Genomic DNA, 24,882 nt, shown 5'->3' on the forward strand with positions numbered 1-24,882 from the left:
GAAGGAGCAGAGCAGAAATCCAACAGTTCCTCCAGATCTTATTTCTTCCTTTATTCCAGCTGTTGTTTACAACCAATAACCTCCTGGAGCAAGAATGCTGTAGGGTCCTACTGATCACAGTACAGGATGCCGTTTATCTTGGCAAAAAAGAAATATGAATCCAAGATATGAATTCAGCTGGAGCAATAATATAAATATCTAGATCAACTGGAAACTGTATGTAATGATAACAGTGATGATGATGATGATGATGATGATAACAGCAATAATAATGATGATAACAGCAATAATAATGATGATAACAGCAATAATAATAATAATAATAATAACAATAATAATAATGAAGCAATAAAATGTAAGATCTCCTATTGTTTTGTGGTCTTGCAGTTCACAGTCCCTGCCTATGCATTAACAGTAATTTATCTTACTGTCTTACAGAAGTGCTGAAAGTTTTCATTAGTGCTTATAAATAGGATTAATATGCTTGTCTGAAATGTGTACAGAAGCTGTAATGAAGTAAGCTGTTTCTTTTAATGTAGTTTTTCACCTCAGATTCTTGTGTTAAGACAAAGTGTTCTGTGAACTAGACCATATGAGAATGTTGGAATACTTTTATTGGAAAGGTAAATGCATTGGATACTGAGACCTGTCAAGCAGCTGTCTTGTATACAGTGTGATTACATTATAAAAGTTTTAATGTTCAAGTTTCTCACCTGTGAATGGTATATGATACTGATTGTAGATTTTTTGTGATGATAGAATGCAACTACTTTGAAGGAGGTATTTTGATGTATAATATCGGTACACTGTAGATTAAAACTCCTGTAGTTTCTCCTCAATAATAACAGATCAGAATTATTATGATCTATTGTTCTCAGTAACCTGAGGATTAATTTTTTTCTATTTAACAATATACAGAATGGCGAAGCACTGGTAAAAGAATATCAGAAACCTGGGAAAAAATATAAACTAAGAAATTCACTTTTTAAGTTTCAAAACTATTGCTTCAGAAGGTATGTATTGATTTCACAGTCCTGGGAAACAAAAGTGAGGCAGAGCTTTGGTAATGACATACCTACACATAATTCTTCTAGTGCAACCAACATCAATTTCAGAAGTGCAAGGTAAAACTTTGCCCCATTCCTAATGAAACCTTAGACAGAGGAAAAAAATGCCTCCCAGATTTTATTTTTTTGCCGTTTTACTACTAATCATCTGCTATCCTGTATCTTTCAAAAGCATAAGAAATAAGTCAAGAGGGTGTTGTAAAGTGGAGCACAAATGTTCTGTTGAATTCCTGGTGGTTAAGGTCAGACAATACTCTGCGTAAGGTTATGTGATGCAGTTACAGAATAGGAATACTGTGGGCAAGAAATAAAAGTTGTGGAGGGGAAATGCTCTAAGGGTCTTGTGTGCTATGCTGCAATGGCTTAAATGTTAGGTGTCGATGCAGACTGAACATGCCTGAGGCTGGAAAGCTCAATCCAAAAAAAAAAAAAAGTTAACTTTACAATGCCTAACTTTTATGCCTCAGACCCTAGATTGCAGTCCAGGATTCTCTAAGGCATCTGCACTCTGTGCAATCTGCAGGAAGAGACAAACACCTGCAGAATGTATTCACAGTAAATAGCATAGTGTACAGGTGCTGTCTAGAGGCAATCCATAAAGAAACATGGAAGAAAGGGATGTTTCTGAATGCCTTCCTCTTTCTAAAGTCCAGGCATATATATATGGTGTTTTTTTGCAGCTAACACTCTAAAGCAAGAAAGAAAAAATCTAAGCATGTATTTTTATCTTTGTTCTATATGCATCATATCTTTCAGAGAAATCAGCAATTGTGTTTTGTATGGAAAGGCTACCAGTTATAGTCTGCTAAGAGCTGTACACTGCAAGAAATGTGGTTTGGGGTCATGTGTGTAGTTGTTTCGAGGAAAAAGCACAAGGAAAATATTGCATGTTGTGAACATGGTAGTGACTGGAGAGCACACCCAAGATTTCTCTAGGGTCAGTTGTAGAAACAGAAAACATTTCCACATATTGGCTTTAGAAATACCCCCTGAATGGGGCTCATGTAGTTGGTAAGTCATCCTGCAGAGCAGAGTTGTGCCAAGGAACAAGCTCAGATGTTCAAAGCAGTGCTGGAAGTGACAGCTGTGACTGTGCCAGCAATCCAGCTTCTCAGCAGAGCTAGATAGGTTTAAAATGTGCTCTGTTGATAGCTCTGTACCCCTCCTTGCTCAAGAGATAGCCTCGGTGACGAGGTTTTTCAGGGCTTTCATACCACACTCCGTTGCTTGTTGGAGACATGCCTGAAATGTCCTGATTTGCTATTGACTGCTTCATTAGACTGGTCTGTATTTTCATACTGAATAGAGAAAGCTGTTCGACGCTTCAGGGTAAAATACTACGGGTGTGCTTTTTTTGCTACTTGTTGCTATAGTTGCTACAGTTGATAACTGGTACCTTGGGAGTGCCATAAAGATAGGTAAAGATTGTTTCTATTTAGACAGATGTGTGCACTTCTGTCCTAAATATGTTGGTGACCTGTGTGAGGTATAGGCATGAAGGTATACAGACAAATGCTCATTACAGTAATGTTACCCTCTCCCCAGTCCCTTATTACATTGTTTAAGGTTGGACACAATTGGAAATTAAACTTTGTTGGCTAAATGAAAACAAGGTTTCATTAATGCCTCAATTGTACCCATTGTTTGGTAATAGAATAGGTAAGGTCTTTTTGCGTTAACCCTACAGAATCCATTATAAAAGCATTATCTACAATCTTTAATAATAGCTGAAATAGCATGAACGATAGCAATAATATGTTGGGGTTTATTTTTGTGGAGAGGAACCCTTTCAATATTTTTTGATCATTGTGTTATTGATCTGCTTTTCTTTTTGTTTAAAACCTGAAAGAGCCTTGGAGGGCAGTGTCTGCAACACTGACTGAGAGCTGCAAATACTGTTTCTGTGTATAGGGGTCTTTTCTTTCCCGGCATTTTTGAAAGGTAGGCTCTTGCTCACACTAGCAGGGATCTATTGATTTATACCTTTAGGTTCAACTCCTGAGGACAAGTCATCCTACATTCTGTAGGCTGTACAAAAAAAAAATGCTATTTTATTCCCAGGTATTGATAAATTCTGTGAGGAAGGATATATATAATTAAAAGAACTTCAGTGATAACTCTTGTAAAATCTTAGCATGTAGACAAGGCATGACTTTTGTGCCACATATAGTCCCACCAATGATCCTGTAGTTATCCAATGCATATTGCTATCCAAGCACTCAAACACTGTGCCAGTCTATCAATTTCTACTCTTTGCTTTTAAAGCTCTGAAATTCAAGGTGAAAGGTTCCACACAAAAGCAGCCTCCTTATTTTAGTACTGGGGGGGACTTAGAGTCTTTCATTAGCTCACTCATACTCATGCTGTTGAGCAATAGCTTCTAAATTTTCCTTCCATGATGAAACTGTTAATAATCTCTGATATTTTTGGTGAAATACTGGAATACCTGGAAACATTATCTGCTGAGTGTTAAGGCTGAGATGTTCATCAAGTACATACTTATTGTCTTAAAACAGGACAGCAGAGGGCTTTTCACCCGTGTCATAGTAAAAATTATGTCTGTATTACTTCATCTTGAGTAGTGTAACTTTAATCACATGTTGTGAGCACCTGAAAAGTGTAATGCCTACAAAAGCATTTCCCCCTTAGATAAAAAAAAGGGTGAATATCAAATCTTTACACTGTTTTTTGCTTTTAGTTTTGTGGCTAAATCACAATATTTCAAAAATTGCATTCTGTTTCATTTTAAGTAGAATATTTTAGTTTTGTTCTGAGTAAAATGAAAGGTTCTGCAAAAAAAAAAAATTATGTGCTGGAAATGAAGGTATTTTCCTTTTCTACATATCTACATATCACAAGTTCAACTTAACAATTTTTATTGCAATTTTCATTTCAAAATGGAAAGATACATTCAAGTATCTTAGTTTTTCTAAATTCAACATATTCACTTGAGCAGTACTTGTGTAGTTTAAATTTGCTTATAACTTCATTTTTCATCTTAATTTTTTTGCCTTAGAGGGTTTGCTCAGTCATAATTTGTACTTGCAAGTTTCTCTGGAGATATGAAAATGCTATTGGCAAAACCCAGTTATCCTGTTCATATAGATAGCATGATTTCTTATTTGACTTATTCTGATGAAATTGTTCCCTTGCTGAAAGCATCTAAGACAAGATGGCAGACAGCATTCCTTATTTCCTTTTTCTCAGGAAAGTTCAGAAAGTTTCACCCATTCTATCATCCTGTCTGATGAACAACAATTAATTGGAAAACTATTAAGGTGCAAGAGATGTTATGTGCTAGATTCATTTAACTTTTACATTAACTGTTGTCAGCTTGCCATTCTTATCACTTCTTTATTTGAATTTTCTCTTGCATCCTTATGCAAATTTTTTTTTTTTACTATATGTTTCTTACATGAAAGACAGTTTTGTTTTCATTTTTTATAATTAATTCTCATAAAAAATAAATTGTCAAGATGTAATGCTTCACTGATGTTATCCTTCAACTTAATTATAAGGTGATCTGAGGCTGATTTTACAAGCTTTTTGCATTTGAGCTATATTTTCAGATTTTTTTCAACTACTACTGAAAAAATTCTTGTCTAACCTTTTAAAAAGAAAGACAGTCAAAAATGGGAAGTAACACCTTTAGATCTAGATGTTGCAAATTGCTGACCCTCATGTGTATGGGTGCATCTAACTCCTCTGCAAATTTTTTTTTGTTGTCTATAACTAAAAGCTTCCTGTCCATATTTAGATGTTAATGTGTTAAGCACAGTGCACTTGGCAGTAATGGGTACAACACACAAAACCATGGAGTCTGCTGTAATATCCATTTGCAAAGCTGGCTCAGGGAAATGAGACCATAAGTCTAGGAACAACTAATTTCTTCAGTTAACATAAACAAATCTGTGCCTGATTTGTGCTCCACGTGCAGTTCCTCCTGTCACAAATATAAGTTCTTTCTCTAGCAGGGCTTTTGTTCTTGTTGTGTGATGTAAACACTAATATTCACCTTACAGATATTGTTTCCAAACACTGTCTTTTGTTTTTGTAAGCCTAAATCGTCTCACCATATCTTTCTCAACATTTTTTCCTATATTACCCCTGAGTTCACCATGCATGGTATCTTTAAAGATAGCTCTGGCTTCAGATAAGAGTAGTGACAGGCGATAACCATTCCAATCTTAAGAGTTAGGACCACTTTCTGCAGCTCCCCTTCCTGAGCAATTATTCTGAGGATCACGATCTTCATACTTTCTAGGGTACTTGTTAAAAATTCAGTTTGATGTACCAGTGTCTCACACTTTAATCAGTACTACCTCACTCCTGTCAAATGTTCTGGAGAGAGAGTCCACAACCCTCAAATCTTTCTTAAACTCGTGTTTGATTTGCAGATCTGATCACCGTAATAAAAGAAATATATTTTTTATTTTTAGGGAATGGGATCCAGTTGTTACAGCTTATTCACATTACTGGTAACTGCATTTCAGCAGCTAGTGAACAAGTTTTCTAAAAATGCATGCTTCACTCCCCTTAAGTGGCTAAAAAGCAGTATATGCTTGTGAACACCTCCAGGGGGAGATCCTGTCTGCTGGAGTTTCACATGCTAAGTTTTAACAAAACATGTCAAAGCAAACAATTTGTTTTTAAATGCTGTTGGTGTCTTGCAATTAAAGACATGATCTATGCCATATCCTGTTACTAAGGCTACACAGAGCCTCCTTCTGTGCTTGACCGTGCTGACACGCAGGTTTCATTAATGATTATGGCTCACTAGACAATTGCAACTAGACTGATCTTACTGGACTGCATTTGAATCTGGAGATAACTTGATTTCCTTTTCACTGCCAAAGCCCCTTTCTAAGGACTCTTTTCTTAAGATCTCTAAAAGTGTTTATGAAGGTTTGCAAATATCTGTCCTTTACTTCTTTTCCACAGAAGCATTCCTGTTCTCATTACAAATATTTTTTCACACTTTACTGGTAATTTCAAGGACTCCCTATAATACTTCCCTGCCATTTTGGGCTGGCACGATGATCATAGTCTTAATCATGTAATAAACACTCATAACCTTTTATGACTTGCAATGTTTCCCACGTTCATTAGTGTCAGGAATGTGCATGCTTGATTGTTTAGTTTGAAATCTATTGCCTTGTTTTTCTCCAAAACTTTCTAGAGATATAGGTGATATTCTTGTTGTCTAAATACTTCTGTCTGAAGTATTGTCTAAATACTTCAGTATTGTTTTCTTTTTACTGTTCTAAAAAACTGACATGGTTCTTTTTTCCTAAATTTCAGTAAAATCTTGTGATCTCTTTTTCTCTTTAATGACCACTGAGTGTACTCAGTGGCCATTCTAGAGACTGTATGATCTTAAAACAATTAGTTGGATTAATTCTTGATGGCCTTTATTAAATTTGAGCTTTTCTTTGTTCCTTGAAAGAGAATATCAAACTTCTAGAATTGTTTTGGTCTCTCATACCTCTAATAAATGCAGTATTTGCCATAATGTTAGAGTTCTGCATTAATCATTTTAAAGGATACTTTTGCATCTGCATCTTTGATTCATGAAATCCACTTTCAGTTCATTTGAGACAATTATAATCAATAGCTATGACATTTTATGGAACCACATAGTCAAAACAGTAGCACTCCCCACCCCAAGTTCAGCCACCTGTGACTACCTGAAGAGCTGAGAGCATGTGCATGTGCCGGTATGGATGAAGGAGTTTTGTTAGTTACTGTTTTTGAAGACATACATCTCTCTGAGAGAGATGCAACTCCAGAGAAGCAGATAGGCAAGGCTGTAAGCAAAGATCAGCTGTATTTTGAACAAATCCTGAGAGTGCAGCTTGAAGAAAAAGGTAAGATTAAAAGCTTTTGAGAAAAGTTCTGATTGAAGATAGCACTAACAGCTGTGTCCAAAAACAATGTTTAATACAGTTTTACTTTCTTTATTTCTTGCTAATTTCTTACTTTGTTATGAAAATCAAAATTCTGAGCATTTTCATAAACAAAAAAAAAGATTAATAAAGAAAGACCTGACTTTACTACCAGCTTCTCTTTGAGACAGAAACCATAGTTGCATCTTGTTTAGGCAGAAGTCAGACAAAAGTATATGTGCACATATGTACATATCTCTAGCCTTCTAATGCTGATTTTATAAACTGAAATATAAACATAAATAAATAAACATCAGAAAACTTAGTCTGAATGGAGTGATCTGTATTCCCTAAGTCTCTGCGCTTTTTATTTGCCGATTACACATTACTTATGCACTCTGTGTTTCTTACTACATTACAAAATCAGTGTGTCAAAACACTGGTTATTGGTCTGTGCTGTTGCAGAAGAATGTGCCAGCTACAAAACATAGACAGGAGCATATGAATTACAGCAACTTATTTTTTCTATACAATCTTTCTCCATAATAAACATAGCATTTGGTCTTCATTTGGACTTTTATTTATTGCTTATTATTAAGGAGTTGTGGCCTTTGAATTGGTTTTCATATTCATTTCTGTATAAGTTTGTTCAGATATTTTAATTTTTTTAAAGGAGATTGAAATTGAATTGCTGTTTCAATAAATAGCTAAATGCACATTTACCTTTTGAAGCATTAATTGTCTATTTGTTTAAAAATGAATTAGGCCTTTTATGAAATATATATTACTTACTGGACTGCTAGTTTGTAACATAACTCTTGACTAACACGCAATTTTGCAATACTAAAAAGTTTTTGTAATAAGGGTAGTCTTTTTCATTTAACACTGCTATTTGGAAATTTCTGGCCTAAAACGAAGTCCAGTGTACATCAATATCATGAAATACTTAAGAGCAAAATGAAACAACTTTTTATTGATGAAGAAAGACAAAAATTTACCATCTGTTTCTCTGTTGGTATCTTAATATTGCAAAACTCAGATTTATACCGTTCCTGCTTTTCCCATGGGGTTTCTTTACTGCATTTAAATATCATAATAAAAATCCACCTGCGGAGTAGGCTCTTTTCATCTTTCTTAATTCTGAAGATCTTGGTCTGTTCAGCTGGGATGTTTCCCTTAGGAAGATGCTTCTCCCATCCTGTTTTCTATCTTCCAGCACACAGTTCTAGTAAGGCTGCACAGATATATATTTAATGTTTGCTAATAGAGGCCTTGAAATTTATTGTGGTGTGTTTGAACAGTCACTCTCCGACTTGTATCCACCCTCTACATCTTGCTTTTTTTTTGGGATACTGAAAGTTTACCTAGGACTTTGAAAAGTGACAACTTGGCCCTGTACTAATTAGGGTTTTCCTTGCTTTGCTCCAAAATATAAATATTTTACTGTGAATTTGAAGGTTTGCACCTCCATTTTCAGCCTAGAGATTCTTAATGATGTATTGCTGAGGCCCAGCTAGATGTGTAAAAGAGAGAACGTGCAATGATGGGACCTCCAAGTTAGAACATGGCTTTGGCATAGACGTTACTAAAGTTCATGTGGCTGCTGTCAGCACCTTCGTCTTCATTCTTCTCACTGATGAAAGATAGTGCCTTCCTCCCATGGGTTCTGTATGTTGTAAGCAAGAGCATGGCAGAAACTTCCTTTAGCTGGCTTTGCATGTTAAAAATGAATGTAAGTTGTTATTCTGCACAGACCTAGCACTGTGACAGTCTTTTGGAATGGTGTCTTACCTTCAGTGAAAATTGGATGAATTAAGTTTAAATGGATACAATTTCTACAAAGAGATATTAATGTATGATATTATTAGCATAAAAACATTTTTTAACTTTCTACTGGGAAAGTTTTTTTTCATGAATGAGATGCTTGTCTATAACTTTATTTTATATGAGAGCAGTTCTGTAGAAAACTGAAACTTATAGGATTGCAGTCTACATAGATCTTTGCATTCAGGCTTTAAAAATTATATTCAGCATTTTCAGAGGTAAGCAGCACTGACTGGTGTTCTCATGGATACCATTGATTCTGAATGGGAGAATATCATTGGTGGTTGTATGTGGTTGATTTGCAAAAGCTGTCATTACTAACAACATCTTATTTTTGTGTCCAAAATTTTCTAACAAACATCCTGCTTATGGAATTTAAGATATGAATAGTGCTGGTTTGTGAGGGAAGGAGCTGGCTTTTGCTGTACACACGTATACACTTCCCTACTTGTCTCTGCCAATACACCACAATCTTGATTAGTGATACAGCCTAATATTCCAATCCTTCCCATCTCCTGAGTCCAGATTTCCAGCCATGCAGAACTGTGCCATATTTGGAGGTTCAGTGGGGTGTGATAAACAACTCATTTGAGACTAAAAGCAGTTTTTGAATTTGGATCTCCTGAGATAAAAGGCTAGTTCACTTATAATTTATGTTATCTAGCTCATTCATGACAAAAATTTTCTGCACCAGAAACACCTTGACAGGTGTTAGAACAAGACTCTACAGTTACAATTAAGGTAACAGCTTTATTAAATTTGACATTGACATGTGTATTAATAATCCTTGGACTGGCATAAGAAAATCACTCAGCTATAATTTGAAGATTTACTTATACATGTGCATATTTGTGCTTGGTGTATCACACCTAAAGCCCTTTTCCCTTGTCTAATGCCTTCTGTCACATCAGTATTATAAAGCAGATGTTTATTATAAATTCTTCCCCTTTAATGTATGAGTATGTAAGGATGCAAAGTGAGTTTATTACTTTTCAAGATTGTGCCTAACAAATTAAACTACATATTAACATCAATCCTACAGATTCATTTACAAATAAGATTACCTGAAATGCAATGTTGCATAACTAAATACTAAAACTCTTAGAGAAAGAATTTACCAACAGCTGAAGTACCGAAACATATCAAGCCTAAAAGAGGCAAAACACTCTTAAAAACTCCCTATAATGATCTATTCTTCACATTAATATTCTTGCTATTAATGTTTTCTGCTGTTAAAAAACTTAAAAAAAACAGTGCTCAAAAATTGTGATCTTTCAAGCCGTGTTTTTTTATGAAATGGTCCACACTTCTTTTTCTTTGGAAAATGAGAAAAAGTGTAACATGAATAAATCTGAAAAAGACAGGATTTTTTATGTGCCTTTGCTATAACTACAAGGAAAAAAGTATTCTCCTCTGTTAACAGAGTGAAAGGTTTCTACACTCTTTTTTTTCTTAGTATTCTTTTCCACTCTCTGTTGTTTAAATTCCCTCCTATTCTGAAAAAAAAAAATAATTATTTTTTCAAACTTTTGTGTTTTTATAACATGGTAATATGATAATTAAAAAAATCCCCTGAAGTAATTGTAATTAATTGTCATGATATGATTTCATCTTTAAATCTGTTAATAGGACTTTAACCCTTGCTGAGTTGATGGCTTTGAGTCCAGCTATAACAGTAGTGCATAAAATTTTAACCCCTTTTTCTTTTGTCCAGAATTAGCACTTGTGAGTACCTTAACATTTAGAATGAGTCAGAAGGAAATAGAACCAAACTAAGAAAGAAAATGTTTACAGTAATTTAAAAAAAAAGAATCCTCTGAAGATGCGTTCTAAAATTTATTTCAATTTTTCCTTTAGGAAAAGTCAACGTTCATAAAGTTCATATATTTTGAAATTTATTTTCATGAGGAGACAAACAGATGTACCACAAAGAATAAACTTGCAGTGGTGGTGAGTTAGGTGACCTTTCAGTCTAAAGGGAAAAACAGAACATACTTCTCACTCGCTTCATGTAGATGAACTGAGGTATTTGAGTTCTTTTTGAAATGCTGTTTGACTTTTCATATTTTTTATTTTTTTTAACTTTAAATTTGTTACTTAGCTTTTGAATTTTAAGTTACATCACATATTGGGGACTTCGGCATTATTTGTTCTGTTAGTGTTTTTCTCTCTTTTTCTCTCTTGGTCTTGTTTGTTTCATCTGGGATTTATATGACAAATTACAGATGTATACAGTGAGACTGTGCAATGTAGATATCCATGTCTGAACTCCTATGGCTCACTCTAAAGAAAGTAAGACAGTACTGATGTACAGCTTTTCTCATCCTAATGCAAACATTTAAAATGTATCAGAAGAAATACCTTAAAAATGTCTGTTCCTCTTTATTGACTACAAAAGGTGGCAAGAGGGAAGAACAGAAAGGGATGTGTGTAATAGCAGGAGTCTAAAAGTAATATAGGCATCTAAAAGGAAGTGATATGAAACATTTTTGTTATCTGCTCTCTTATATAGTATTAATTTCCATGAGTGTTGCTGATGCAAGCTCAGTCTCAGCTGTAGGGAAAGCTGCTCCTTGCAAGTCTCACTCTGGTTTCCAGTGGTTGGATTTTTGAGAGGAGCTGCTGCATCTCCATTTTATTGGGCTACAGGAAGGAATATTGGAATTGCCCAGTGAGGAAGGAAGACAACAAATACAGCTCATTACATATTTTTCACCCAGTTTCTGATAGAACAAATGTTTTAACTAAACACATTTTGATGCAATTTTTTTCTTTTTGGCTTTAGCTCTCTGTTTAGAAAGAAATAATTTTTACATTCCAACCACTTTTGTACTAAAACTCAAGCAATTTTGGAACAATAAGGGAGAGCAAAGCTGATCTAGGATTTATTTTAACTTTTAAATAAATTTTCCTTACTCTACTTTTGTACTTTTCTTATAAAAAGAGTCACAAGTCAACACTTCAACATATTTTCTTGCCTTTTAAAACAATGCTCCAGCTAGAAGGTTGGAGATCTAAACAATGTTATTCCTGACAGTACCTTTCCATGTCTTCATATGCCAGATTTTTTTTCCATTCTTTTTCCATTCCTACAAAAAGAGATCTTCTGATTTATTATTTAGGATTCTATTTCTAACAAGTCTTCTTCTTGTAGCTTAGCTTGTAGCTGTGTTTTCTCCTTCAGGATTCCTAGTGTACAGCAGCTGTTCGTGAAATGTTCAAAGTTGGTTATGCCTTCTGTTTTCATTTGGGAATGCAAACAGCGTTGTATTATTTGGGAAAAAGGTGGGGATCTGTGAAAATACTCCAGTGGAACCAGACAAAGGAAACAATAGCAGTCACCAGCAGGACATTTGAATCACATAACAGCATGGAGGTATTTTCTCCCGTTTTGTGTTTTTAAGGGTATGAGAGCTTGTGACAGAGAAGCAAGTGCTCAGAGAAAGGGGGAAAGAAACAGGCTAGCAAGGAAGGAAAAGGACATATATTCAGTAGCTGGATAAAAAAATAAAGTAAAGTCTGAATAGGTCATTTTTGAAGCTGAATGTTGGGAGGAGTGGGTTAAAACTGGAAGATTTGTCAAAGAGGAGGGAACACTTTCACTCAAAGTGACCTTGCATCTGTGAATGCTAAAAATGTCACTGTGATAAAACCCCATTTTTTTATGTTTAGCGTTGTCCAACCTCTACCTGTTTTGAGAAGTAGAATTCCTGTGGAGAGAGAACACACTCTCACAGACATGAGTGAAACTTTTGTTACGGTGAGGTGCAGAGTGCCCTTCATCCACCTCTGCTGCCCTCCAGGATGAGCTGAGCCTAACCAAGCCTGTGTGTCCCTGTGTGTCTCTGCTGCCTGGAGTTGTCAGAGACGCAATGAAATAAATCTGCTCTTTGCAGCTGAAAAGCTGTGGTTTGATGGTTGCCTTTGGTTACCTGTGTTTGTTGATTCACACACCTACCAAGAACTGAGGCACTTAGCAAGGGATATGCCTTATCTGAGTCCAGTCGAGCTTGAGAAAACTGGTATGTGCAATTTGTTTTGGATAGAGAAGGTTGAATCATACATATCTGAAACATCAACATGTTCCTCTAGTTAATTTTCTCTTCCCCAAAGCAGTGTAGAATTAGATTAATTGATCAAGTCAAATAATCTAATAGTACACAGGGGAGGAGAATATTTGGCATTGGCCTAAATGCACAGATGAAAACAATAGTTTCCAGCAAATACTGATTTTTTGCCTCTTCTGGCAAAAAGCACTTGAGAGGCCTATGGGCTCTATTGTCATTCCACTGTCTAACCACTCACTAGTTGCACTGGTGGCAGTATGTCTTTTGTATGTCAAAATGATCCTCCATGTGTGTTTTACTGCACTAAACCTGAGGGATTGCATTTATTGTTTTTTTTTACTCTAGCTGCTGTTCTCTTTCTCAGATTATTCCTGTGCTTCCTATCAGTATGAAACTTGGGCATTCTTCCTCATGGTATACGCTGATGAGGGCAATAGATGCAAACATTTTGAATGTCAAACTCTTCATTATTGAAGCACTTGAAAAGCCTCATTAGTAAAAAAAAAACCAGAAACACCTAAACACCCTGTTTTACTTATCTGTGTCATCAGTGACAGTTCAGAAAGACCAGCATGTTTCCCCTCTATTACTGGCATCATTCAAATCATAAATGCAGATAAATACATGAAACTTACTGAACTACTTAATTATGGCTTTAGCCTAACATGCCAGCTGAATATGAGCCATCAGGATGCTCAGGAGACCAAGAATGCACAGTGCCATCCCAGACTGTATCAGCAATAATGTGGCCAGCAGGACCAGGGTGGTGACTGTCCCCCTGTACTTGGCAGTGGTGAGGCCACACCTCGAGTCCCATGTTCTGCCTCCCACTACAAGAAAGGCATCGAGGAGCTGGAGGGAGTCCAGGGAAGGGTGATGCAGCTGGGGAGGGGTCTGGAACACAAGTCCTATGAGGAGCAGCTGAGTGAGCTGAGGGTGTTTAGCCTGGAGAAATGGGGAGGCCTTCTTGCTCTCTACAAATATCTGAAGAGAGGTTGTAGCAAGGTGGCAGTAGGTCTCTTCTCCCAGGTAAAAAGTGAGAGGACAAGAGGAAATGACCTCAAATTGCTCCAGAGAAGGTTTAGATTGGATATTAAGAAAAACATTTCTTCACTGAAAGGACATTAAGCACTGGAACAGGCTTCCCAGGAAGCTGGTTACATCGAGAATCCCTGAAGATATTTAAAAGATATGTTGATGTGTCACTTAGGGGCATGGTTTTGTGGTGGACTTGGCAGAATTAGGTTTATGGTTGAAAGTGAAGATCTTAAAGGTCTTTTTCAACCTAAAAATTTCCATGATTCTGTGATTCTATGTATTGCAGTATGATTCAGCACTAAATAATGCCAGGAAATACTTGGCAACATCCTATTTTTTCAATGACATACAGTGCTCCTTGAAGTCTGAAGCAGAATATCTGTATTATTTCTATAGGAGGTAAGATAAATAACCATTCAAGAGCATTTCAAAAGAAGGAGAAAGGATTTAATTACTTCCTGTTTGATCTAAACCCAGAAAATAATTTGTCTAAAACTGAGTCACTGAGGAGTACACATATGAAACCCTCACATATCATCTTCTCTGTAGTGCACGTACAAAAACTGTTTCTTCGTTATTAGAACCTTTAATTACTTTGCTTGTTGGTTTGTTGTTTTTTGTTGCTTTTTTTTTTTTTTTTAGCAAAGCACTGTCTACAAACTATTGGGCAAACTGTTGTCTGCAACATGAAAAAATCCAACTGGTAAATGTATCAACTGCACAAATATATGTACTACGAGATGAAAGAAAGCACTGTGAGAGCAGAACTGCTACCACACTCCCCACAGTCTCATTCTCACTTGTTTCTCTGGTATACATGTGTGGTTGGCTGGCAAGTCACTTGATTACAATGTGGGAAGTGTCTAAGTTCAAAGTTAGTATTGCATCTCTATTTTCCCTTTGGAGATTTTTTCTTTCTTACCAGTCTTTTTCTTGTTTCTACTTTTTATTTTTTGAAACGAAACATTATAGGTCTTTATTTCAAACAAACTTTTTCATTTCACAGTTTGCTGTTCATTTCTCCCCACCAGAGAATTAGAAGATGGCTGAAATAACTTGAAAATAAAGCCAAATATTAAGCTGATTTTTTTTTTGTTGGCTTCTCAACTGAATTAAAAAAATAAAAATCCTCAGTTCACGCAATTCTACTTGAAAGGCTTTTGTAGTGAGTGTAGAGGTGCATATGAATAAGCATATAGCACATAACTCAGGCAGTAAACATTTAACTTCCCAGATGAAATGCCTATAGCATTTAGGTTAATGTAGCTCATTGTGCCTGTGTGCTGTCAAGGTCTTCTGAGATCTTGTGTCTTGCTTTTCATTTGCTCCACCTGGGCTCATGACTTACTTTCCAGTTATTCTGTCATTTACATCACTTTTTTCTTTTCTGCATAGCTGCTAGTCAGTGAAACCACTTGTGCCCATGAGGAGACACACTTTTTCTTTTCTTGAACTGTGTCCCATTTCATGTTTCAGCACCAGAAGTATGACATGGTTTCTGTTTATTTTTATGTAAATGTTTTAGGTGGTAGTGTTTTATTATTTATTTTGTTGCCTCTTGAGCTCTACATGCTAACAGCAAATCAGTTCTTTCTCATAGCTTTCTCTTATGGAGATGTTTATTCAGGATTTCTATTACAATGGAGGAGTTAGAGGATGCTTAATTTTTTTTACACTGCATGGTTTATGTACAAATTCTTCAAAGTGAATGTTTCTTCTACAGTAGTAAAGCCTGGACTGTGAGATGTGTTTGGAAAAGTAATTCTTGCACCTGCATTTGCTATTGGTAACCCCAGTCTGGTGTGTCAGCCAAGCTAATGGGGAGAAGGCTGGGGAATATGAAATAGTCTGAAGAAGGTATGGGACAAAATACCTTGGAAAATGCAGCATTTTTTTTGGTGAGTTTCACTGTGCTGAGAACCAGGGAAATGTGTGTTCTGTCCATATGTAAAGCTAAACAAGTAAGATGAAACTGCACTAGTTTTATACAGGAATATTATAATTACAATAGCATAAACATCAGCAACAACAGCAGCAATAATAATAATAATAATAATAATAATAATAATAATATAAAGGATGCAATTAAATTCTTTGTAAAGCCTATGTTGGGTAAAAGAAATCACAGATTTAAACTGACTACATTTATTTACAATATTTTCTTTCACATTTTCCTATACTTTTGCTATCACAAAACCTGAGTCCTTTCAGTGGGATGTTGCTGCTGCTGCTTTATTTTGAGCTTTTGAAAGAATTTATTATAAAATTATGATAATTAATTTTAGATAGGAAATGCAGCTCCATTCTAGGCATCAAAACTAACCTTATGAAATTAAGCAACAAATAGGAATAAACTTTTGGCTAAATATATAACAAAAGTCTGTTATATTTGATATATATTTTTGCATCTTATATTTTTACTTTTAATGTTGTCTGCCTTTCTAGTTTGGTTTTAATCTGCTTTTCAGGGTTGATCTCAGCAACATCACTGTGGTAGAACTTGTGCAGACAGCTATGACAGAACCCAGATAACTGGGCTCTTTTCATGCTTTATGTCTGGTACTGAGTCCTGATGCATCTTCTACTAAGACAGTAGAATCCATTGACTTTAGTTAGGCTGAACCTCTAGTGGCCTGTCACATCAGCCACTATTTGTTCTCTGTACTTTTTGTTTTCTCAGACACAGCTTAGATTGGATCATCCAAATGTGTCCTCGACTGGCTGTGTTAGCTAAAGCCCATTGCAGCACTCACAGAAGGCCTCTGGATGGGAAGGCACTTGCAGGTATATCAGGGTTGGTGCTTTTGCACTGTGGAAGGTTTCAGTGTTTAATTTGTATGGTTGCTTCATTGGCTTATAGCAAGTCTGAGAATCCTTAACTATTTATCCCTACAGCATCTCTGAGAGCTAGGGAATTGCTTTGCTCACTCTTTTAGAGCTAGAGAGCTGAAATGTGCTGCTAACCAGCTTGCCCAAGGTCACATCAGAAGTCTGCAGTGCACAAGGAAGCTGGCTCGAGCCCTAACCTCTACCAGTGTGATCCTCCCTCTACCAGATACAAAGCAAGAACAAACTAAAACCTAAGCCTCAGAGGGAGTTTTTCATGCTGCTTTGGCATCAGGTTGTATTTCTAACTATTTCTATTAGTTAAAGCTTTTCCTTTACACTTAACCTAGATGTTCTCTGTTGCAGCATAAGCCCCATTAGTTCTGTCCTCATTGACTAAGGAGAATAATTTGTCCCTATCCTCTTTATAGCAACTCAATGTATTTGTAGACATGTCAGTGTCTTCAGTGCTCTTTTCTTTAGTCTGACCATGCCCAGTTCGCTTAACCTTTTCCCACAGATCTTATTTTATCATTTTTGTTGCTCTCCTCTGAACTCTTTCCAATTTGTCTGCCTTTTTGAAAATGTTGTGCCTGAAACTAAACACAGTAACCCAACAGAGGCTTAATCAGTGTCAAGAAAACTGCAATCCCCAGCAATCCCCAGGAGCAATAAATCAGGTAAGGAAGGCAAGAGACTGGCATGGCTGGGTAGGGAACTGCAGGTCAAACTAAAGGAAAAGAGCAAATGCACAGGCAGTGGAAACAAGGACAGGTAATCTGGAATCAAGGAAGAGTATAGAGATGAAATTTGGCTGTGTAGGGATGGGGTGTGAAAGGCCAAAGTGAAACTGGAACTGAACCAGGCAAGTGAGAAAAGAATAACAAGGGCTTCCACCAGTATGTGAGCCAAAAAGGGAAGGTCAAAGAAGATGTACTGCCCTGATAATCAATGTTGGTAAGCAGGTAATAGATGAGGAGAAGGCCGAGGAACTCAAGTGAGGGAGCATAGTCTCTCCCACTGTAGGTAAAGATCATGCTCATGGTCACCTGGGGACCTGAATAAGTCTATGGAGCCCTATGAAATGCATTCCAAAGTCCTGAAGGAATTGGTTGATGTAGTTGCCAACCCGCACCCGTGATATTTGAAAAGTCATGTTAGTCAGGTGAAGTCCCAGGTGACAGGAAAAGGAGGAATATTGTACCTGTCTTTAAAAAGGAGTAAAATGAGGACTACTGACCTGTCAGCTTCCCAGCTGTCCCTGGGATGGCCATGGAACAGATCCTCCTAGAAGCTTTGCTGAGGCACGTGGAGGATAGGGAAGTGGTTCAGGACAGCCAGACAGCAGGTCAAATCCTGCCTGAACAACCCAGTCACCTTCTGTGATGGGGTAACTGCATCAGTGGTCAAGGGAAGGGCTACAGATGTTATTTAACTGGTCTTCTGTAAAGCCTTTGACAGAGTTCCTGAGAATATCCTGCTCTCTAAATTGGGGAGAGATGGGTTTGATGGGTGGACTTTTAGACAGACAAGAAACTTGTTATCCAGAGTGGTTAACCAGAGCCGCATCATCCACTATGGTTACATCCAGGGGGTAGCAGTCAACAGCTCAGAGTCCCAATGGACATCAGTGAAAAGTGGTGTCATTCAGGGAGCAGTGTTATTTAATAACTTAATTAATGACGCAGATGAAAGGACCAAGTGCACCCTCAACAAATTTTCAGATGGTAGCAAGCTGAGAAGAGATGTTGAAACATCTGAAGGACAAGATGCTATCCAGAGGAACCTGGACAAACTCAAGAACAGTGCCAAAAGGAATAACATGAAGTTTAACCTCCAGTGGCAACACAGGCTGGGTAATGAACAGATGGAGAACGGCCATGCTTCGTGGTGCTGCTGGATGAGGGCTGGACATAACTCAGCCATGGGAACTCAGCCCAGAAAGCCAAACCTGTCCTGGACTGCATCCAGAGCACCGTGGGCAACAGGGTCAGGGAAGGGATTCTGTTCCTCTGCTCTGGTGAGACCCAACCTGGAACACTGCATCCAGCTCTGGGGTCCCCAGTGCAAGAAGGACATGGACCTGTCTGAGTGAATCCAAAGGAGGGACACCAAGTAGATCAGAGGGATGGAGCACCTCTCTTATGAGGAAAGGCTGAGGGAATTGATATTGTCCAACTTGGAGAAGAGAAGGCTTTAGGGCGACCTCTTTGGAGGCTTCCAATATCTAAAGGGAGCCTACAAAAAAGGAGACTATTTACAAGATCATATAGTGACACGACAATGGGGAATGGCTTCAAACTGAAACAGTAGGTTTAGATTAGATATGAGGAAAAAAATCTTTATTGAGGGTAGTAAGGCATAGGGACAGGTTCCTCAAGACGGTGTGGATGCACCATGCCTAGCAGTGTCCAAGGCCAGGCTGGATGGTGCTATGATCAACCTGGTGTAGTGAAAAATGTCCCTGCCCATGTCAAAGGGGGTTGGAACTAGATGATCTTTGAGGTTCCTTCCAAACAAAACCATTCTATGTTTTTATAACTCTCTAAAAAACTAAATAATTACCTTGCTTGTTCTACCTGTGATATGTCTATTATCACAATTCAGTATAATATTTGTCTTTGTTAAAGTTCACTATTGTGATTGTATTTAGTTTTTAATTTATAACAAAGCCAATACTTTCCATGTAGCATTATTCTTGCTAACATTCTATCATTTTCAATACCCACTGACTTGGTACATAGACTTCACTTATCCTTATTACTCTTACTGCTTTCTGTCTCTGACTAATCTGAATTAAAGTAATCAGAGTAAGTCTTGTAAATTAAGGTGGGTAGAGTCCAGTCAGATTCACATGGACTAGAAGGAACATGAGAATGGATGGAAAAAAGAAGTTTGGTGGAATTTGTTGAATTTCTACTGTTTTACTAACGTATTACTGAGTTGTGATCTCTGCTTTTAAACCCATTATCATGATCTTCTTTCAAATGTTCCTGCTAAAGAGCTAACAATTTCTTGATTTTTCTTAACAAAACCCATGACTGTGAGAAACTTTGACAAAAATGTTTTTGTCTTTTTTTCTTCATGACCAGTAGCAGCCTTTCTGCCAAGAAATGTAGGAATAAAAAAAACAAACATCAAAACAATGTTATTTTAGATTGGAGGATTTTTGGTAGGAATGTCTCAAGGGTAACAGATACCATCCTACAGTGGTCTTGTCTTTATTAAACCAACATGCTATTTATTTTTAAGAGAAGTAATATCTTAAACACATCAGGGTCATACATTGCAAATATGCCATTTGATGTCTACTTTACAAATATATAATATCTATAAAATATTTGCCCAGTTCTAATTACTATGGTAGCTGAAATTGCGTCAGATGTCTCTGTCCCTTAACCTGTGGTTAGTCATTACACAGCTGCCAGTTCCCTGTCTTCTCAACATTTGTGTATTTCTATGTTGTGCCAGTCCATAATAGTTCAGCCTTGAAAGTTGCTCTATGAATTAATAGTTCCCCCTGGTGACAGCTGGTATACAGTGATTTACATTTGTCAGCATGTAGCTAGGTTTTAATTTATTTACTCAAAATATGGGAGATTAATATTTCAGTTATTAACCTAAATATGAAAGAATAGCCTGCCCAATGCTGAATGTAAATAATCTTGAGTCTTGTATCAGCTATTATGAAAAAAAAAATCCTAGTTAGATAATAGAAAACTAAGCTCCAAGAGAGCTGCTGAGTCAATGTAAACCAAACACCTTTGTCAACATATTTGTTCACAAAAGGCCACAGCCTTAGCCAGTTTCTAATCACACTGCACTTCAATACGAGACACTGTAACTCAGAGGGGGAAAACAGTTGTTAAGAACTATAAATCAAAACACAAACAAATACAAATCTGTATCACACTACAGTTGAATTAGCATTCTTTTGTTTGAGGGCTGCTACCTGACGTGCATCTAGCTGGGCACTCATCACAAGAGAATGTGCAACTGTGTTAATTATACTCTGGTTATTGCACACTGACCTTTAGCATCGTAAAGAAAACAGAGGAGTAATGTTTCCTTTGTCTTCAGTTATAGTTTGCTTTGCCATCATAATGCCTCCAGTAATTACTTTATGTTTTAATATTTTGGAAACTGAGCAGACGGTGTGGTATATTTGTAAAGTTGGATCCAGTGCTGAGGAAGAGCAGCTGGAGCATTTGTAGGGATCTAGGTGATAAGGACCACACAAGGCTAATTTAGACAGCATTTTAAGTAATTCATGATGTAAGTAAAGAAGGCCCATTAAAGGGTGTTGTCTTGGGCCCCTTCACTGGCATTGTAGCAGCTCTGCTCCTAGTCCAGTTTATTCCTTTTTGTCTTTATCACCAGATTCAGTAAAGAACCCATAGTAACCTTTAGCTGCCTGGACCAATGCTATAGGAAGTAGTGTATTGCTGCATACACTGTAGCCCAACAACTGTGGTTGCTCCAACTATAGTGTTGGAGTCTCTCAATGCCGCAACACAGTCTGGGATTTAATGGGAGAAAATTCCATGTGAGATGCTGGGTCTGTTTCTTCTGTTCATAACTTACGGGGCAACTTAAACTATGGACTTGTTTAACTGTCCTAACAGCAGTTTCTGGGCCAACAACTAAATCATCTGCAGTGATTGCAGTGCTCTGCATTTGCAGGCAGGCCTTATGATTTCCAAAATTTAAAATTTTTTTTCAAAGACATAGCTTTTATAACAGTTGCCAAGAAGGTTGTCAAAGGTCAAAATACCCCTTGGTATAATGAAAAAAGTTGTGATTTTTTTTTTAACTGTATTTTTTTTTATTTTTTCTTTTTTTGTGAAAGACATATAAACATTTCCAAGTATTGCTAATTCATTAACAGCAAAAATTCTAGAGAGCTCTTCTGGCTGGCCACAGTGATACATTAGTGACTTTTCCAGCACTGCTCTGTGGCAGTAATATTTCTTGGGTAGCGATGCGGTAAGCTGCTGGCAGCTGGAGACCAGGAACAGGGAGGGAGGATTTACACTGTTTCATTTGTAGCCTTCTTTTTTTTAAATGAGGGCTGCAAGAAGCGAAGTTCTGTGTTTCACCCAGATTATAATTTTAAATGCTAAGTTCCCATTACATTTTTAAGCAAATTATATTTTTATTCTAGCATTTTGGTTTCTATTCAAACTATCACAACAAATTCCAAGTTCTTTAATTAAAAATACAGATATTCATCAAACAGTCAAGGTGACTTTTAAAGATGATGGATTTTGTTTATGTAGGCTAGTTAACCATTCTAGACTATTAAATATTGCTGTTAGCAGGAAGGAAAAAAATACACATTTTAATTTCTTAGTGAAATTAGGACTTCAGAAAGATAATAAAAGAAAATTCTTCAATAACTGCAACATTTTATGCCATAAAATTTTATTAGATATAATGAAACCTGTCATGTTTAAAGGCTTAATGCCCAACTTCCGAGATCTTTGCTCTTTCATTCCTCCTCCATTTATGGTTCTTCCTCTCATTTCTTGCTTAATATCTAGAGCAAAATTTCCCAAAATTTACTAGTCAATGCTTACATCAGGAGCACACTCCTTGTTAGCAGTATAACTTCTGTGTAATACTTACTGACCTTGATCTCAAATATTTGCTACAAGACAAATGGAGTAAAAATACTTTGATGTAATTATCCTACCTTGTTTGGTTGTAACACATTTAAATTATTTAAGGACCCTTTGGAGAAAATTACTTTCCAGCCTGCTTAAAATCAAGAAGTTATTCCCTCCCAATAAAGATGTGAATAATGGCAAAATAATGAAGTGATTTGCTCCTTGAAATTTAGATTAAAACAAAAAAAATGGAAAAAGAAAATATTTTCCAATGGAAATTATTTGTATTTTGAAAAATTCCACAGACCCTACTATAGTCCTAATTTTTCTAAGCTCACTACTGGTTAATAGACCTAATAATTTAAAAAAATTATGTTTGTGTTACTCAGTGTAGTTGTCATCCAAGCTTCTGTTGCCTGTGGAATATGTATTAGAGAAATGTGAAAAAAAGTCAAATCTCTCTGACTTTCTCCTAAAATGTAGAAAAGTCCAGTTGTCCGCCTGAACTTGACAAACTATAGAAAAATACTGTTTGCCTCTCCAGCAACTCCAAGAGATGAAACTCCCCACAGCTGTAACCCAGAGGCACTTGTCTTCCATTGCAGGGAGCTACTCTTCCTGTTGAGACTGCTCACATTTTTTTGTTGGTCACTGTTTAAGACTTAGTCACTCTTCTTCTTTAAGACAGTTACCCTACTGCAAAAACAACCAGTAATTCCAAGTCTTAAATCAGTTTGTTTCCTGCACCACGTTTCATGCCTTCCATAGTTCCATCCCCTCTCTTCCCCACACCCACCTCCCCCAGCTTTCCCCATTATATGAATCACTTCCATGTAAATTATCATTACTGTTTGTTACTCAGCCTAGCTCTGAGAGAATATTACCCCTACTAGAAATGTATGCATTTTATTTGGGAAAAATGTGATAAATAAAAGAAGATAGACATGTTTTTATCACAACCTGCCTGCAGAATTCTCTTTCCATTGCAGATGTAAGCAAACCACACTGCAATCAATGGATTGTTTTTCAGTCTAGCTATTCATTGCAAGTTATAGGTATTATTATTATTATTGTTGTTGTTGTTACTGTTATTAATATTATTGGGAAAATAGTTTTCATATTTTTCTATGTAATATAAGAAACAAAGTAAAATTGTTTTGTTTCTATCACAAGAGAGGTCCCATTTTTGTTTTATTGTTTTACTGTTTTGCATATAAATATACCATGAACAGCTTTTAAGGTCAAGCAGAAAGGAAGATTTTCTTTTCCAAACATCTGTCAGCAACCACATGGAAGAGAAGACAGTACTAGCATAATTTAACATGCCTTCACTTGGTGAAAAATGTTCCTTGGACACTATGTCAGGACACGTACTTTAAGTAAAGCTTTTCCCAAGTGCCTTACCTTAGCACTGTATGGCTTTGCTTCTCTTACACTAATATTTTTCATTTTCCTTATTGTTTGAGGCCACAAATATGTCAGAAAAGGATCATAAATGTTATTTATTCTTCTGGCATCCAGGCCTCATTGTGATAAGAGTGAGCAGTTGCCGCTCTGCAGATGGCAAGAAAACTGGTTCCAGGTTTTAGTGTACCTGGATGTCATTGATGGCTGTGCTGGAACACAACATGCTAGGGAGAAAGCATTAGGTTTGGCAGGCAGAGTGTGGTTTGACTCGTGTCCCTTTCCATCAGGGGCTGCCACAGGGCAGTAATAACTACACGTACCCAAGGGACTGGAAAATTATTTTCAGCTCCCTCCTCCCATCCCCCCCACAACTGCATTTAGCATAAATGTACAATGAAGCTATTGGTTCTGTTGAGTCAGAAAAAGAAAAGTCACTGAAGAATATTAAATCTGAACTGAATCAGTATAAATGCTCTTGGATCCTTCAGTAAAATATGCCTAAGCTGTGCTGGAATTATCTTCTTGTGTAGGAAAGACATGCAAATATATGATCATAAAACCCTATTCATTGCAAAACAACGTATCTGAAAGGAAGCAAATGTCTGCAAAGAAAATAGGTTTTAAGCTTAATAGAAAAACTCTGATACTAACCATAATCTGAATAATGTACAGAGTTGAAAGCCGGGGTTGAACCCTGTCACCTGGCCAACACAGTGAGACCAAAACAGAAATCCAGTGAAAACAGAAAGTATTCTGAAACTGAAATATTGTCAGATAACATCAAGGTCTGAAAAGGCACAATGTATATAAAGGGGGACCTCTTTTCAGTCCAGTTTTTGCAGCAAAAAACAACACAGGTAGACTTCAGGGCACAAAGTCCACTTTCTGGGTTAGAAATGCTTTTCCAACCTCATTGAAAGATATGAGATATAGGATTCCTTCCAATGAGCCTTGTTAAAGAATTCTTCACTGATGAGGATTTTATGGTTAGATTACCATACCTGCATTAACCTCCATAAATTGCATTTCTAAAATTAAACAATTCCAGAGGGGAATTTGAGGGAGACATTTAGGGTACGTCAGAGGAATTACTTCTGGAGGCCTTTTTTCACCTTTAAAAGAAGAAGAAACCTGGCTAAAGACTTAAATGTTTACATTC

Source organism: Parus major, chromosome 1 (assembly GCF_001522545.3).
Source record: "Parus major isolate Abel chromosome 1, Parus_major1.1, whole genome shotgun sequence".
In the NCBI taxonomy this organism is placed as follows: Eukaryota; Metazoa; Chordata; class Aves; order Passeriformes; family Paridae; genus Parus; species Parus major.